Here is a 12,338-nt window from a genome sequence, read left to right on the forward strand (position 1 = left end):
ATAAGGTCTCCACATTTTACAAACTTGATTTACACGCTATAGGAGAATGTCTACATAAACATGAACATCAAAATAAGGAAAGGAGCAAGATTGCCTAAGCATTATGAAAAATTGAACTTGAGCCCTATGATGGCACTTGAACTTGGAATACTACCAAGATTCCCCACTTTTAAGTAGCTAAAAGATGCTACATGCTATTTCAAATGGTAAAATTATTAGTGATGAGGAAGAAGAGATTGCAAGTGAATGTGACTACCATGTATGTATGCATTGATTGAATATTAAAAACTGATCAATTGCTCTTTGGTCATTAGAATTTATAGATTTTATATTTTTTCATGTCATTAGTACGAAATATTTAGAGCACTATGGCCATGTGGGCAACAATTTTGAGGTGAAAAATTAGATAAGAAATGCACTACATATGATTGTGGTGGCAAGGCCAATTTCAAGCAAGACAATGTCAATGATAGTTTACCTAGCATGTTAGACTATTGTGGAGTTATTCAAGACATAACTAAAGCTGGATTTTAAAAACTTGACATGTTCATTTTTAATGTCAAATGGTCTAAGGTGGTTTGTCAAGGTTATCTTAAAACTACTCACTTCAATAGAAGTGGTCCTATGCAAATAGATTCTACAAAGGTATGGACAAATAGAAAAGACACATTTGTACTACTAGAGAACTGTGAGAAAATTATGTTTAAGGTCAATCCAAGGGATAAAAATGGCTATCTATACTACAAATTGATACATGTACACAAAAAATATACAATGAAAGTACTACAATTGAGTCAACAGAACAAGACTTGGAGGACAATGCATTGCAGACAAATGAAGAAGGCAATGCAATTCAAGTATGTGAATGTGAATTGAAAGAGGTTAAGATATTACATGAGGAGGAGAAAAAGACTTTCAAGACATTTAGTAGATAGAAGATGTACAAATAGAAGATAAGATTGAAATGCAAGACCAGGATTAGGAGGTGGATATAAGTGCAAAAAAAATTTTAGAAACACATATACTTGGGACGATGGATCTAGTTGCACAAGAAAAAACCACCAATGAAAACTTCTATAAATCCCATCGTGTTTTTTCAATCTAACTCATGCTTGAGATATCTAGTGTGTACATGAGTGTGTGAATTACCAATGAAGGTTTTAAATTTATCTTGTAGCAAGCATAGGGGGAAAATGCTATGGTAAACCCAAAGAGCTCACATTTTATATGGGATGGGGTTGAAACTTTGATAAGAATAGATTTTAATATATGTTTAATACATGTGCAAAGTTTCCCCCCCTATCCAATGCTCTTTTTGGGTTCTAAAACCATACCTTAGCTGTTTTAGCCTTTGTGGGTCTCGTAGAGAAAAACTATTAGAGTACGTTCTTAGATCTCAAATTTGATTTGATATGGGGATGAAAATTTGTAAGCATGGGGTCTTATAAATTATTAATATATGTGCAATTTTTCATCCCTATCTTTCACTCTTTCTGGTTTTTAAATATATACCCTGACTATTTTAGCCTATGTGGGTCTCAAAGGGAAAAAATGCTAGGGTAGGTTCTTAGACCTCAAATTTGATATGGGATAGGGATGAAAGTTTTCAAGCATAGTCCCTTGTATATATTCAAGATATGTGTAAATTTAAATCCCTATCCAATGCATCTTTTGATTTCTAAAACCATAATGTGACTATTTCAGCCTATGTGGATCTCGTAGGGAAAAACTATTAGGGTAAGTCCTTAGACCTCATCTTTGATATGGGGTGGGGATGAGACTTTAAAATAATGTTATATTATACATAATTAGGATATGTGAAAATATTAAACCCTATCCATTTCTTTTTTTTGGGTTGTAAAACCATACCCTAAAGATTTTAGGCTGTGGGTCTCGAATGGAGAAAATGCTAGGGTAAGTCCATGGGCATCATATTTGATATTGGATGGGGATAAATGTTTAAAATCATATAATCCTATAAATACTTAATATATGTGAAAAGTTTTAGCCTTCTCTAATGCTTTGTCTGGGTTCTAAAATCATACCCTGACAGTTTTAGCATGTATGGGTCTTGTAGGGAGAAAATGTTAGGGTAGGTTCTTAGACCTTGGATTTGATATGGAATGGGGATAAAACTTTGAAATAATGGGTTCTTATATATATTTAACATATGTGAAAATTTTAATCTCTATTCAATGCTTCTTTGGGTTTCTAAGGTGATACCTTGACTATTTTAGCCTATGTGGGTCTTGTAGGATAAAATAGCTAGTAGAAGTTCTTAGACCTCATATTTGATATGGGATGGGGATGAAACTTTGCAAGCATGGGATCTTATACTTACCTAGGATAATTTTTAAGCTTTAAGTCTATTCCGTGTTTTTTTTGGGTTCTAAAACCATACCTTGATGACTTTAGCCCATGTGGGTCTTGTAGGGAAAAAATGCTAGGGTAAGTTATTAGGCCTCAGATTTGATATGATATGGGGATGAGACTTTTTAAGTCATGGAATTTTATATATATTTAAGATATCTAAAAAATTCCAATCCCGTCCAATGCTCTTTTTGGGTTCTAAAACCATACCCTAATTATTCTAGTCTATATCAATCTAATAGGAAAGAACTGCTAGGGTAAAGTCCTTAGACATGATGTTTGATATGGGATAGGGAAAAACTTTGCAATAAAATCTACTTATACATATTTAAGATGCATAGAGATTTTCACCCCTATCTAGTTCTCTTTTTGGGTTCTAAAACCAAACCCTAACTATTTCAGCCTACGTGGGTCTCATAGTAAAAACTGCTATGGTAAGTTCTTAGACCTTAGATTTGACATGGGATGGGGATAAAACCTTTCAAGCTTGGGATTTTGTACATTCTTAAGCTATTTTGAAAGTTTCAACCCAATCTAATGCTTTTTTTGGGCTCTCAAACCAGACTATGACTAATTTAGCCTATGTGACCTCGTAGGGAAAAGTTGTTGTGGTAAGTCTCAGAATTCATACCGAATGGAAATTAAGATTTTCAAGAATGGGATCTTGTAATTGTTGAGGACATGTGCAAAGTTTTAATCCTATCTAGTGCTATTTTTGGGTTCTAAAACCATACCCTGACTATTTTAGCCTATGTGGGTCGCATAGGAAAAAGCTACTAGGGAAGCTCTTAGACCTCAGATTTGATATGGGATGGGGATGGAACCTTAAAAGCATGGAGAAATATACAATTTTTATATTTTTTTTAAAATTCAACCATATCAAATATTCTTTCTGTCTTCTAGAAACATACCCTTATTGTTTTAGGCTATGTGGGTCTCGTAAGGAAAAACTACTAGGGTAAGTCCTTAGACTATTTTAGCCTATGTGGGTCGCATAGGAAAAAGCTACTAGGGTAAGCTCTTAGACCTCAAATTTAGTATAGAATGGAGATAAAACTTTGACTTCATGGATCATTGCACATATTTGAGGTATGTGAAAAATGTCATCTCTATTCAACTCTCTTTTTTGGGTTCAAAAATCATACCCTAACTATTTTAGCCTATGTGGGTCCTGTAGGGGAAAACTATCGCAATAAGTCCTTAGACCTCAAACTTAATATGAGATGGGGATGAAACTTTGCAAGTGTGTGATATTATATATATTTAGACTATGTGAAAAGTTTCAACCCTATGCAATGCTTTGATTGGGTATCAAAAACCATACCTTGATGACTTTAACGTATGTGGATCTTAAAGGAAAAAAATGCTAGGGTAAGTTCTGAGACCTCAAATTTGATATGTGATGGAGATGAAACTTTAAAATTGTAGGATCTTATACATATTTAAGTTTTTTTTATCAATTTCAACCTTATGCAATCCTCTTTTTGGGCTTTAAACCCATACCCTGACTATTTTAGCCTATGCAAGTCTTGTAGGGAAAAATTACTACGGTAAGTTCTTAGACCTTAGATTTGATATGGGATGATGTTGAAAATTTGAAAGCAAGGTGTCTTATACATATTTAAGATAAGTTCAAATTATTAAACCTATCTAATTTTCTTTCTGGGTTCTAAAACCATACCCTGACGATTTAGGCCTATGTGGGTCTTCTACGAAAAAAGTGCTAGGGTAAGACCATAGACATCAGGTTTGATATGGGATGGGTATGAGACTTTTCAAGCTTAGAATCTTGTACAAACTTAAGAAATTTGCACATTTTCAACCTTATCCAATTCTATTTTTGGGCTTTACAATGATACCTTGATAGTTTTAGCCTTTGTGGGTCTTATAGGAAAAAAATGCTAGGGTAAGTCCTTAAACCTCAGATTTGATATGGGATGGGTATGAAATTTTGCAAGCATGGTCCCTTGCACATATTTAAGATAGGTGAAAATTTCTTTCCCTATTCAATTCTCCTTTTGGGCTCCAAAACTTTACCCTGACGCTTTTAACCTATGTGGGTGTTGTAGGAAAAAACTACTAGGGTAAGTCATTAGACCTCAAACTTGATAAGGGATGGGGATGGAACTTTGTAAGCATTGATTCTTGTACTTATGTAGGATATGTGCAAATTTTTACTTCTATCAAATGCTCTTTTTGGGTTCCAAAACCATTCCTTGACAGTATTAGCCTTTGCTTACTTCTTTTAGTGGGGGTTCTTGTAGGGTCCAAGCCTTGAATGATTGTATGGTGGCTCCAAGTTCTTCCCCATTGCTCCAATATGTGCACCCCTTTATTTCTTGGGTAGGAAGAAGCCATCCTTGCCATCATGTGTATTATGAAATGATTGTTGCTCAATAGCTTTACTTGCATACCTTATGGGATAGCCAACACCATAGGCTAGTGAATTAAGCAAAAAGCATCTACCAAATCTAGGTTTAGTGCTAATCAAAACCAAGAAAAAACACTAGTTGAATCAATGATACACTAATCTTGTGCTAACCAAAAAGTCAAAAAGGATTAGGGTAAATGCTTACAATTGTACTATAGCAAAACAAAGCTTACACTACTTAAAAAACAATGTCCCAACCAAAGCAAAAACATAACACTAAACTATCAATCTAGTCCCCAACCACTAATACCAAAAGCAAACATCTAATCTATGCAAACAAAACATAAGAACTAAATCAATACAATGATATTGCAAGTATTAAAAGAAAACATACCAAAGCAAAACAAGGAAACATTACAAATCATTGCAAGAAACATAGCAAAACATGCAATGGTAGGAGCAAGCTTAACCACATAAAGGTGTCTAAGATACTATCCTTTGTGTAGCCCTTCATAGCATTTCCCAAACTGTGATAAAAAAATGTTAAGCTAATGTAAAGAAGATGATAGTGGCAATACTATGTGCTCATCAACCATATGGTCTTCTTCTCAACAACAATGCCAATAGAGAGACAAAAGACTCTATGTGTCTTTTTGGGACACAACTTCTCATTATTTGATTTGCCCCACTTTGGTACAAGGAACCTGCTATAATCATAATGGTCTACTCCTCAATGCAAACTTCTTCCTTTGATCCGCTGACATTATTGATGGTAGCACTCCTATTAGAAATTGCAACGTTTGGTCAAGCCAATTGTCAAATGATCTTTCAATTCCTTGAAACAAATCCACATTTGGCAAGCTATTTGACACCCTAGGTGACTCCTCACTATGTTCCAATCTATTCAAATAGTTTTTTTGCAACTACATGTTGATGTCTTGATTTATGAACTATTGTGTAGTCAAGTTCTCATAACAATAACATCCACCTTGCCAGCCTATCTTCCATTTTTGGATTCTTAACCAAAAAAGCTAATGCCTAATGATCCACGTGAAAAATGACTATATTCTCCAAAAAGTAATGCCTCAACTTTTCCAATGCAGATGTCATCCCTAGTGCTTTTTGCTCTCTCACAATATGAATCCTTTTAATTGGTTACAACATTTTGCTTCATATTACATTGGCTGGAACCATCTTGTCACTTTATCTTGCATCAATATTTCTCCTATTGTATTATTGGATGCATTAAAAAAAGACATAAAATGGTAGTTTCCAGCTTGGAGGCTGCAAAATAGGTGACACTACTATCATTTTCTTTAGCAACCACAAATCCTTTTCATGTGCATCACTCCACACAAACAAAATGTGTTTTTTTGTCAAATGTCTCAAAGGCACTATCACAATAGTGAAGTATCTCAAGTACCAACTATACCACTCACTTCACCAGCTACCCTGAGATTCTCTTAACATTGCGTGGAGCTTTAGCCTTTCAAATTGCACTTATTGTGTCCTTATCTATTGATTTTTCTTGCTTTGAAATAATATGTCCAATCAGATTTTCCCTTTGAATTGAAGTTGCACAACTATATGGACTCAATGTCACTCTAAACATTTTGCACCTGTTCAACCACTTTCTAGAATGTTTGTCTCTGCCCCTAATGACAAAAAAATCATCCATAAAAATCTACATAAAGTCCATCAAATACAATTCATATGTCTTGAAGGCTACTTTTAAGAAAGATGGGGGACCATTCTTAAGACCAAAGCTCATCACAATGTATTCAAATGCTCCTCGCTCTGTTATCAATGCTGCTTTGGCCACATCTTTTGCAGCCATCCAGATTTGATTATACCATAAAAATTCATTAAGAAAATTGTACATCTCATGGCTAGCCACATCATCAAGAACTAATTCCATGAAGGGTAATTAAATATGATCCAAGGTTCTTGTTGCATTCAATTTTCAATAATCAATACATAACCTAATCTTGCTTTTCTTTTTTGGTACTACCACAATTGGTGACAACCATTCTACTTGATCAACTGGCACAATAAATCCTACTTTTAGCAATTTGTCCAAATGGTTTTTAACCTAATTGGTATCATTCCAACTCATTCTGTATCTTTGCTGCATGATTGGTTTTGCATATTCTCTCAAATTAATTTGATTTTTGTAAATGCTAAGATCCAACCCCTTCAAGTTTTAGTAATCCCATGCAAACACATCAAAATATTGCTAAAGAAAGTGCTTCAATTGCTTCTTGAAATCCTTTGTCAAATGGATACTCACTTTTACAAACCTCAATTTTTTGCAGTTCCAAGGTTTAAATCCTATAAATTATTCTCTTGCACTCTGAAAATACTGTCTAGGAACTTGCTATACAAGGATTATTCTCTGGCAACTGCCTCCTTAGGTTCAACATCCCCATTATCATCCTCCTTCTCATCCTTTAGATTTCTCTAATTCTCTAGCTTTTGGATTACCTTATCTAGTTGCTTTTATTTCTTCAAGACTATTGTACCATCTTTAAAAACATATTTGTCAGCAATTGCTATCACAACCACCTCAAAGACTGGAATAATCGATGGATTTGCTGCCAAAAATGAATCCTCCTCATTGTCACCAATTTCTTCTACTAGTTTTAAGGTTTGAGCCAACATTTGCTTTATTGCATTGGAAAGTGTCTCTTTTGTTGTCATTGGAACCTTTTAAGTCCTTTTCCCTTTCCTCAAGGCAATTTCATTTTTCCCCCAATCTTGCTTCAGCTTTGCTATTTTAGAGCATGGCCTACCAACCAGCATGGAATACAAAATTTTTTCATCTTTCATTTTGAGGAACACAAAATTCACCTGAAACATCATTCCTTGCACTTTAATTTGAGTGTGCTCTTAGCATTTTGATAGGTTGCACTCTCCTATAATTTTCCATCTACACTAAAAATGGTGCTTGCTTTAGCTTTTTCTTATTAATATTTGGTAATTTGATCTTAGTTGATATGTTAACATTAGATTTTTCAGCAAGAAAAACATCTTGATACACATGTGCATTCCATTCCACCTTTATTTTGAAATTGTAAAATCCACACCGTCTACAAAGACTTGATGTACTTCTCCATTCTTTTCTAGCTACTTGGCAATTGGTTTTGTTGATATTTTCCTTGTTGCTGAAAAAAAAAATTTGTCCCTAAATTTCAAAATTAAGGACAGTAGCTGATCCAATGTGAAACTAATTGGAGTTGACAATAGCTTTTGAAACAATGCTTTAGACTTTCCTTTTGGCTACATATCTGCTTTCATTTTCCTCTCTTTTTGCTTGAGTTTCTTGTCAAACTTTTTAGTTTCCTCCACTTAAATTGCTTTTGAGACCTATTGCTAAACATCCTTTTGCTCTTCCCAATCAATTAGTGGTTGATTTTTTCTTTTGATCTAATTACTGCCATCACATCCATATCTATTTGCTCACACTCTAAGCAAACACACTCTAATGAGCAATCTAGCTTTGACACCTTGTCTTCCTCTTCTTGTGATAGTACCACATTTATCAAAATTGTTGCAGGTGTTTTTCTTTATCCATCTGACTAGTAGAAGGAGCAGGGAATTGGGGTTGCTATGCCTATTGTTCCTAAAGAAACCATCCTGATGAACTCCAATTCTGCTAACTCTAGCTTGCTACAATTGTTGCCAAATTTGTTGCAGATTGAGATTGCTTCCCCATGGTAATCTATTATTTTTCCATTCATTAAATTGAGGACAACTATAGGGACTTTGTCCTTGATTGGAAAATCTTCTTTGATAAAATGAGAGTTTCCAGTTTGACTGTGACTGTTGTCATTATGAGCTACTAGAAAACCTTTTTTGATTTTGTCTCTCTAGAAGTATGATAATTGAGTTTGCAATCTAGTGTTGAGTTTGTGTAAAACCCATTTCTCTATTTTTGAGATTATCCTAGCAATCTCTAGTTTTAAGGGGTTTGCCATAGATGTCACATTGAGCGATTTATTTTCATAATACCTTTTTCACCCCAAGCTCTTTTAGTTTTTTAGATAGCATCTTATCTTTTTTTTCACTTTTATCTTTGTCTTTGGAATTTGTGTCATCCTTTTTCTCATGCTTGATACAATGCTTGGTCTTTCCCTCATCATTTGAATCATCTCCACTATTTGAAATCAAACTATCTTCTTCATCAAAATCCTTTCAATCCTAATTATCTATACTCCCATTTGAGTCATCAAAAATGTCATCTAATTTTAAGTTCTTAGACTTCTTTCTTTTCTTTTTTCTACTTTCTTTTGAAAATTTCCTTGGATTGGCTACTCCAAAGTGATTCTTTGCTCTTGTAGCCATTTTTAGCAATCTTGCTAACTCAATCATAGCATCCACTCTTGCCAGCCATTACTTGTCTTAACTCCTTCTTTAATACATTTCTAAAATGCCCTTCCAACATCTCATTTGTTGATGTTTCTACTATTGTCAACCTTTCTAAAAACTTGTTGAGTTTTTATGCATAATCTTCAACAAGCATCTTATTTTGTTGTTTCTCCTTCCACTTTGCCAAAGCCTCATGTGGTGCCTTCTCCTTCCAAAACCTAATTAAAAATGTTGTCTTTAGCACATTGTAATCCAAAGAATGTCATGTGGCAAAATTATTTAGCCATGCCGTAGCATTTTCTTCCAAGGTGGCTTCTAGCCGAGCCCCTTTAATTGGTCATTGTATGATCCATCAAATTGCCTTGCTAGCCATCTTTGCTCAAAGTAAGCTATGCAGCAATTAGGGTCTTCTTTGAAAACTCCTAAAAAGGTTCTAAACCTGACTCAAAGACTTTGCCTGGCCATTGCAGCTGCCATCCTTAGGATTGTTTCTAGACTTGGTGGTGTTCTTGATCCCAATAAGGATCCCACTTTTGATGATAATCCCAAATAGCTTGAATTGGTTGGTTTTGATGGTGGACTAGGACTTGGACTCCTTAAATGCCCTCTTCTTGACAATAAATCTAATTGCAATTGTCTTATTGGTTGAGATACGCCTTGTAAATATACTCCTCTCACAAATTGCCTAGCATGTTGCTACCTTGGGTTTGTCTCATCATAATTTTCAACCTTAAAAATATCTTTTAGCCACAATTCTCCTTTAGCACTCACCACATGCTCTTTATGCCTATTGTTTGATTTGTTCTTGACATTGCTGCTCATCCCTTGTAGCAATTGATTGAAAATTAGATCCATGATTGGGTCATTTATTTCTCTCCAAGGTAACCCTCAAGTAAATATTTGGCTACTGAAATGATGCGTCTCTTCACTTCCCCTCCTTCACTAAAGCATAGGAGAATATGCCTGCATCCATGGCAACATGCCACAAACATCATTATTGCCAATGCTTACTACCCTAATTTCTAGCTTATTTTACAAATCCAAGTTGAACAGTTTGTCAAAGTAGATGATGACGTGAGCACATTCAAAAAAACAAACACTACTACACTTCATTAGTGTTCTTCAAAACAAACTACAAAATTGCTCCATTGATGATTTGGGCTAAGCAAGTAGATTTTTGCATAGCAACATTAGATACACAAACTTTGACTTTGTTGTTGCTGACAACTATTATGCGCACATCATTATGCTGCGGACATATTAAATGGATTTTCAAACCTTAAGCAACAAAAGAGATTGTTCAAAACATGACTCTTTGCATCAAACATAGCTTTTGGCCTTTACCAAGGGTTTGACCAAAGTCTTTGACAAAAATGAGTACTCATTTGTCATGCCCCTAATAGCAACTGCAAAGAGATGAGATCTTTACTAGATGGATACAAAGAATGCTTTCTTAAATGGAGAGCTACAAGAAGAAGTCTATATGGAGTAGCTAAAAGGGTATGCTCATCCACAGTTTTCAACTTATTTATGTAAGCTAAAAAAGGCTTTGTATGGACTAAAGCAAGCACCTAAAGCTTTAACAAATAGGATAAGAAGGTTTTTGCAAAGCAACTTATTTGTAATTATCATTGCTAATTACTCTATGTATGGAAAAAAAACAAACATTGATTTGGTTATTGTCAAGATTTATATTGATGACCTTATCATTACAAATGAAGACAAAGTGTAGATAGAAAACCTAAAGAAGGTTCTTGGGGCTGAGTTTGACATGAAAGATCTAGGTGAGTTTATGTACTTCTTAGTAATGGAAGTAGTAAGAATGAAGTAAGGTATTTGGTTACTTCAAAGGAAGTATGTGCTAGACATGTTATAGAAGTATGGTATGATGGCTTATAAGACCATAGCCACCCAAATGAAGAAGAATGCAAAGCTAAGAGCTGATTTGGGAGATGAATTGAAAGATCTAGCCATGTATAAGAAAGAGATTGCAAGTTTCTTTTTTGCTACATAAATGTGTCATGATGCTGGTGTACTTAGACAGTTTATGCAAATGCCATAATAGCTACATTTGGATGTGTCTAGGAAAGAATTTGGATAATTTGAGGGCACATTAAATCCTTGGGTCTTCACCCCAAAAGATGTAGCTATAGCATGTGAGTTCAATAGGAGGGATTATTTTCTTGGAGAAAGCTACAGGTTTACATTTATAGGAGGGGATTTTTATTGCACTTTCAAAAAAAACCCATAAGTTTCTTAAGAAGGAGGGTAAAGGCATGTTTATGGAGGGTTTTCTTAATTACCTCTTGAACGCACGCGCTATGTAGCCTCTCTATAAGGTGAAGGCCCCATGATTAAATCACTTTTTGTTTTATGCACATGGTGCAAAGATCAAAGTGTTTGGTTACATTGACACAAATTGGGTTGGATCTACATACAATAAGAGGTCCGCAAGTGGCTATGTTTCTAGCATTGGAAGTGGATAGTGAGTTGAAGTATCAAGAAGCAGCCAAGAATTTCTTTGTCTAGAACAAAGGTATAGTACAAATGACTAGCAATGGAGGCATGTAAGATACCTTGGTTACGCAAGTTTCTTTTTGATCTAGGACACAAAGTACAGGAGCTTGTGACATTGTATTGTGATAACATGAGCAATACCTAGGTAGCAATCAATATAGTGTTTCATGTAAGAACTAAACATATTGAAGTACATTATCACTATGTACAAGAAAACTTCCTTGCAAGAGAGATTGACATGGTGTATGTCAATACAGATGAATGGGTGGTTGATATCTTAACAAAGTCATTGGAAGTATAGAAGATGCACATGTTCCAAAGCATGATGGGAGTACAGAACATTGCTTTGAGCTTGAGTGGGGGAGAGTTGAAATACCAAGCTCAATGGGTGGTTTGTCAAGATGATGGGTTGACTACATCAATGACATGAAATACGAATGGAGCCAGTGTGATTGATGAGATGCACTAGAGATACTCATAAAGAGGAAAAGAAGATGTCACACCTTCTACAGCTAAACACTCACTTATTCAAATTTTGTTAGTTTTTGTTTTGCACCTTACTTTTGTACTTAGGGTTTTTCTTTTCATCTATTCTACTCTAGATCCATTGTATCATTGACAGAGAGTTATTAAATGAAGAAAATAATCTCTGCCTCCATCTTTGTGTTTGAGCGTGGAAGAGAGCTTTGTGTGTGTGTGTGTGTGTGTGTGT

The sequence above is a fragment of the Lygodium microphyllum genome, chromosome 22, assembly GCF_053477565.2.
Source record: "Lygodium microphyllum isolate KBCC chromosome 22, Lygodium_microphyllum_v1.1.10, whole genome shotgun sequence".
NCBI lineage: Eukaryota > Viridiplantae > Streptophyta > Polypodiopsida > Schizaeales > Lygodiaceae > Lygodium > Lygodium microphyllum.